We start from the raw sequence: 6,603 nt of genomic DNA, 5'->3' as shown, positions 1-6,603 counted from the left end.
AGAAATCGGAATTTTCATCATTTAGTTTGCTCCAGTTCTAGTCAGTTAGAACAGTTTCATTTGGAACAGAATTTATTTTTCCAAAAGGGGGCGTGTCCGGCCACTTACGCCTGTTTTCAAAGTTTCGTCAGTGAAAACTTACTCCAAACTAACTTAGAATGGAGTAAGTGAAGATTTTTGTACGCTGGAAAAAACCTTGTCTACACTTTAGAAAATCAGGCGTAGGTTACAAATCAGGCGTAGGGAATGGGAGGGGGTGGGGTTTAAAGGGAAGTTTACAAACATTAAACACCAGTTTTACAAATAAAGAGCCATCATCAATAATAAATGATAAATACATCAATAAATCAACCAATAAATCAATCAAAAAAAATTAATAAGAAATATATATTTTTTTAAATCAATAAATAAAACATTTTCTACTTACCGACTGCAGCACCGGGAGCCCTCCAACAGCGTGCTGGGATGCCCCCCCCAGTGTGTCTCTGTCAGTGTCTCTATCTCTCTGTCTGTCTGTGTGTCTCTCATTCTCTGTCTGTCAGTGTCTGTGTTTCTGACAGCGAGGGGAGGGGGAGGAGGGGGGTAGAGGGAGAGAGCGGGGGAGCAGAGGGAGGGAAGGGGGAGGGATGGGGGAGAAGGGGGAGGGATGGGGAGAAGGGGGAGGGATGGGGAGAAGCGGGAGGGATGGGGGAGAAGGGGATGGGGGGAGAAAGGAGATATGGGGGAAAGGAGATGGGGGGGAAAGGAGATTGGGGGGAAAGGAGATGGGGGGGAAAGGAGATGGGGGGAAGGAAATTGGGGGGGGAAGGAGATTTGGGTGGGGGGAAAGGAGAAGGGGGAGGGAGGCTGAACGGGCCGGGCCCGAGACTTCAGGCAGGGCCCGTCCCCAGCACCAGATTTACAGGTAGGTGGCGTTGGGTCGGGTCGGGGGGAGCGTGGGAGGGAGGGAGAGGGAGGTCAGGTCGGGGGGAGGGAGGTCAGGTTGGATCCAGTCCGGGGGCGGGGGTGGGGGAGCGGGGGTCGGGTCGGGTCGGGTCCGGGGGCGGGGAGGGGGGAAGCGGGAGTCGGGTCGGTGTTGGGTCTGGTCCGGAGGCAGGGGCGGGGGGGGGGTGGGGGCGGGCGCGGGAGTCGGGTCGGGTCCGGTCCAGAGGCGGGAAGCAGGAGTCGAGTCGGGTCGGGAGGAAGCAGGAGCTGGCCGTGGGAGGAGCCTTATTCACGCAGCCCCAGTGAGGCCATTCGACCAGGGCTAGGGGCTGCGTGCTTCGGGCCCCTCCCACACAGTTTTGGGCGCCTGGAGCTACTGCACAAGCATGCCCACTGTAGCGCGCATGTGCAGAGGTCCCGGCACTGTTTTCAGCGCAGGGACCTGGCCCCGCCCCCTACAGCTCCTGCTGTGCTGCGCCAAGGGCCAGAGGATCTGCAGGGAGGTGGAGAATCTGGAGGGTTTTTTTAGCCGCACTTTGTGGCACGAAAAATGGGCGTCCAGGTCGGGACTGTGCCGTTCTAGGCGCGGCTCGAAACTTGGGCCCTATGTCTCTAGCTCCTCTTCACTATTTCCTGCACATAAATAATCACCTAGTGATAATTGCTAGGCACATAATACACAGAAATGATAGAAAATAATACCAGAAATGATGGAATGAAAAGGAAAGCTTGTAAATAGAACTTTGTGCCGCAGGTATAGATCGATAACTTAGCGCCTTTCACGACCATCGGACGAACCAAAACGCATTACAGCCAATGAAGTACTTTTTGGAGTGTAGTCACTGTTGTAATGTAGAAAACGCAGAGCCAATTTGTGCACAGCAAGCTACCACAAACAGCAATGTAATAATGACCAGATAATCTGTTTCGGTGATGTTGGTTGAGGGAAAAATATTGGCCAGGGTACCATGGATAATTCCCCTGTTCTTCTTCAAAATAGTGCCATGGGAGCTTTTACGTCCATCTGAGAGAAAGAAAGAAAGAGTTGCATTTATATAGCATCTTTCATGACCACTGGACGTCTCAAAGCACTTCACAGCCAATGAAGTACTTTTTGGAGTGTAGTCACTGTTGTAATGTGGGAAACGTGGCAGCCAATATGCGCACAGCAAACTCCCAGAAACAACAATGTGATAATGACCAGATAATCTGTTTTTGTTATGTTGATTGAGGGATAAATATTGGTCAGGACACCAGGGATAACTCCCCTGCTCTTCTTTGAAATAGTGCCATGAGATCTTTTACTTCCACCTGAGAGAACAGATGGGGCCTCGTTTTAACGTCTCATCCGAAAGATGGCACCTCCGACAGTGCTGCACTCACTTAGTGCTGCACTGGATTGTCAACCTAGATCTTTTGTGCTCACGTGGCTGGAGTAGGAAAGTGTACACAGGAACTTATCTTCAACTTGTAAGGGAATGCTTCAATTTGGTTAGTCAATTATCTATTCCTTTGCAGAGTAGAAAGAAATAATAATTGAAAAAGATAGAATGACTGAACTTGTATTTTTATATCGTCTTATCATGTCCTCAGGACACCCTAAAAGCAGTTCAATGAATCACTGTTGAACTGCAGTTGCTGTCATTATGCAGGAAAATGTGACAACCAATTTGTGCAATGGACCATTGCATAAACAGAAAATTAGACGAATTATCAGAACTTCCAATTTTCCTTGGGATAGTTTCTGTTCACTTGGAACGCCAACACAGATAGTTAGAGCCTTGGTCTCTTCCCAAAAGATGGCACTTTCTAACAATGCCGGACTCCTTGCTACTGCACTCAAGTATCCAATAGAATTATTTCTTTAAATGCTGTAATGGGGTATGACTCCACAATATTCTGATTTCATTGTATGATCTCGGTTTAAGTCTCACTCTCTCTCTGCAATTTGAATACTGTCTAGGTTATGCCTATCGCAAGTTCTCTGCGATTTCCGTCCTTTCCTGTTATCTTCTCTTGTAGCTCATACATTTAAACAATACGTCTTCTAACTGGAGAACTGATGTTACTGAATTAGCTGACATAAAAGCTACTGAACTTCTCTCTGATATAAACAGAGTTCTTCTGGCTTCTTCGAGCATGTTTTTTTTTCCTCTCCTGAAAGCAACCTTGCTGTGTCTGAACAGAGACAAAGGTAAAAACTCGCTTTTGTTAAATTCCAAGATCAAAAATGAAAAGGGGAATTCAAACTGTCAATTAGTTCTTCACCAATCCCACTTATCAAAAGGCCTTTAACCCCTGTTGTCTCCAATTCAATCAGCTGACACCGTTGACGGCCCGTGTTAAGCCCTACTGTCTGCAGAAGCCATCTTTCAAATATTTCCATTTATCACCTACTGTCGACAGTTGTGAACAAGGTGAAAAGCAAGCTTTTGTTCTGACCTATTATAGTTGAAAGGGTTCCTCAGGAGCTGTACCAATTTAGGTGCTTATTAACTGGAAAATGTTTCCAAGGTTGAGTGGTCAACCTTGCTTCCTAGGCCAATTCTTCAGGTGTTGATCCTAGCCTGACCTCCTTTCAGTATCAGCACATTATAAAACGGAAGCATTCTTGTGATTATAAGAATCTCAGTATAATGTTTTGTCTCTATCCTTTGGGTTACACTCAGCGGGGAAGTTAAGGGAATTAATTGCAGCAAATATCAGTGTTGTGACCTAAATTGTTTCTAATTTATATCAATCACGTGGATTCAAAACCTCAATGCAAAGTGGTATCATTTACAGATGGTATTAAAATAGGAGGGACAGTTGGGGTTTGAAATCTGTAAAATGAATTGGATGAAGTGAGCAGTCTAATCACCGGTGAGAGATAATACAGACAACTGCACACAGGGGACACAAGTGCGCCATGAATGGTGTCAACATAGCTCAAGATCAGGTTGAATGGGATCCAGGGGTTTTAAGAGAGTTGATACTTCACATGCGCAGTCACTGCAGTGAAAGATCAACAAAGCAAATAGAATGCTGAAATATATAACCAAAAATGTAGAGTACAAGTCATGCTGAAACCGTATAGTGCTCTGGAGCAGGCCATGATCATCATAGGCAGTCCCTTGGAATCGAGGAAGACTTGCTTCCACTCTAAAAATGAGTTCTTAGGTGACTGAACAGTCCAATACGGGAACTACAGCCTCTGTCACAGGTGGGATAGACAGTGGTTGAAGGAAAGGGTGGGTGGGACTGGTTTGTTGCACGCTCCTTCCGTTGCCTGCGCTTGATTTCTGCATTTTTTTTTTTTGAAATTCGTAGCCAATCGTTCCAATTCTTTGTCAAATCACAAACGCCAGAGGTCACCTTGCACACGTCAAGGATCACTCTGCGCCAATGCTCTTAGCCAAAAGGCCTAGAGCCACTGCACCGTTCCTGGAAGTACTGCAATACCAGGTTCGTGCCATGGAGGTGGATGGGTCAGGCCCCCCACACACCTCCGTGGAGGTGGATGGGTCAAGCCACCCCACCCACCTCCTATTTCCAAAAAAGCAAGCATATACCTTCCTGATTCAGGGAGAACCACCTTGGGGTTATGGTGGTTACTCCCCTGTCAGGTCAGTTACGCATGATCTTAGCCAAAAGGCCGAGAAGCTTGATTTCTGCATGCTCTCGACGATGAGACTCAAGATGCTCAGTGCCCTCCCGAATGCACTTCCTCCACTTAGGGCGATCTTTGGCCAGGGACTCCCAGGTGTCGGTGGGGATGTTGGATTTTATCAAAGAGGTTTTGAGGGTGTCCTTGAAATGTTTCCTCTGTCCACCTTGGGCTCGTTTGCTGTGAAGGAATTCTGAGTAGAGTGCTTGTTTTGGGAGTCTTGTGTCAGGCATGCAAACAATGTGACCCACCCAACGGAGCTGGTCGAGTGTGGTCAGTGCTTCGATGCTGGGGATGTTGGCCTGATCGAGGACACTAACATTGGTGGTCTGTCCTCCCAGGGAATTTGCAGGATCTTGCAGAGACATCGTTGGTGGTATTTCTTCATCAATTTGAGGTGTCTACTGTATATGGTAGAGTACAAGTCATGCTGAAACTGTATAGTGTTCTGGATCAGACCATTGAGTACAACACCTATTTCTGGTCAGTGAGACACAGGCTATTGTCAAGCCCTAGAAGCAGTTCACAGATGATCTATATCTCTGACTCCTTACTTCGTAAACCTGAGGTATGAGGAAAGTCTGGAGAAACTGGAGCATTTCAGTTTTGTTTTGAAAGTGATCTTCAGATCGTAAATGGGGCAAGGGGATCACAGACTCCCTGTGGAATGAGGTTAGAAATATCTTCACTGCACAAAGATTGATCAGCACATGGAATAAACATCCAGATAGGATAGGGACGGTTGCAATTCTGGAATCATTTAGGATATCTTGATTGGGGTGGGACTGAGTCGTTTTGACTTCTGAATCTATCTTAGGTTTGTTATGTATGTATGTAAACCTCACCAATATGTAAGACTTGCCACCAGAGGGCACACCTGTGGGAGCGCTAAGGGTCACCTGTGCACCCTGGGGCAAGCAGGTATAAAAGGTGATTCACCATGCTGCCTCCTCAATCTGGAGTCACATTAAAGAGACCAAGATCACAACAGTTTGAGCTTACAATACAGTCTTGTGGAGTTATTCTGAACATAACAGGTTCTTCTGAAGAAAAACACCCAGTCTAGATATAGAAACATAGAAACATAGAAAATAGGTGCAGGAGTAGGCCATTCGGCCCTTCTAGCCTGCACCGCCATTCAATGAGTTCATGGCTGAACATGCAACTTCAGTACCCCATTCCTGCTTTCTCGCCATACCTCTTGATCCCCCGAGTAGTAAGGACTTCATCTAACTCCTTTTTAAATATATTTAGTGAATTGGCCTCAACAATTTTCTGTGGTAGAGAATTCCACAGGTTCACCACTCTCTGGGTGAAGAAGTTCCTCCGCATCTCGGTCCTAAATGGCTTACCCCTTATCCTTAGACTGTGACCCCTGGTTCTGGACTTCCCCAACATTGGGAACATTCTTCCTGCATCTAACCTGTCTAAACCCATCAGAATTTTAAACGTTTCTATGAGGTCCCCTCTCATTCTTCTGAACTCCAGTGAATACAAGCTCAGTTGATCCAGTCTTTCTTGATAGGTCAGTCCCACTATCCCGGGAATCAGTCTGGTGAACCTTGGCTGCACTCCCTCAATAGCAAGAATGTCCTTCCTCAGGTTAGGATACCAAAACTGTACACAATACTCCAGGTGTGGCCTCACCAAGGCCCTGTACAACTGTAGCAACACCTCCCTGCCCCTATACTCAAATCCCCTCTCTATGAAGGCCAACATGCCATTTGCTTTCTTAACCGCCTGCTGTACCTGCATGCCAACCTTCAATGACTGATGTCATTTTTTAAAAATGCACACGTGAAAATGATTAGAGGTTCTAAATCATCAAGGGGCTCAGGTGAAGCTGATATAAGTAGTCAAGCTTTGGTGCAGTGTTTCAGACTATGATGTCATTATTAATGTATCCAGCAGAGGGAGCATTTTATGCTGTTGCAGTTTTGGTAACCTCCTGGGTGAGATGCAACTCATCCGCAAGTTAAAACATGTGCTGGAAACTTAAAGATAGATACAGTAGTCTTACAAAAGAAATGGTT

The 6,603-nt window shown here is 46.3% G+C and overlaps 1 pseudogene; it reads right to left on the bottom strand.

Moving 5' to 3' along the window:
• Positions 1–4,331: 4,331 nt before the first annotated feature.
• Positions 4,332–4,570, bottom strand: LOC139275389 (U2 spliceosomal RNA; annotated as a pseudogene).
• Between the last annotated feature and the right edge of the window lie 2,033 nt (positions 4,571–6,603).

The sequence above is a fragment of the Pristiophorus japonicus genome, chromosome 10, assembly GCF_044704955.1.
Source record: "Pristiophorus japonicus isolate sPriJap1 chromosome 10, sPriJap1.hap1, whole genome shotgun sequence".
Taxonomy (NCBI): Eukaryota; Metazoa; Chordata; class Chondrichthyes; family Pristiophoridae; genus Pristiophorus; species Pristiophorus japonicus.
Note: the sequence above shows the minus strand (reverse complement) of the source record. Positions and strands in the feature narration are given on the sequence as shown.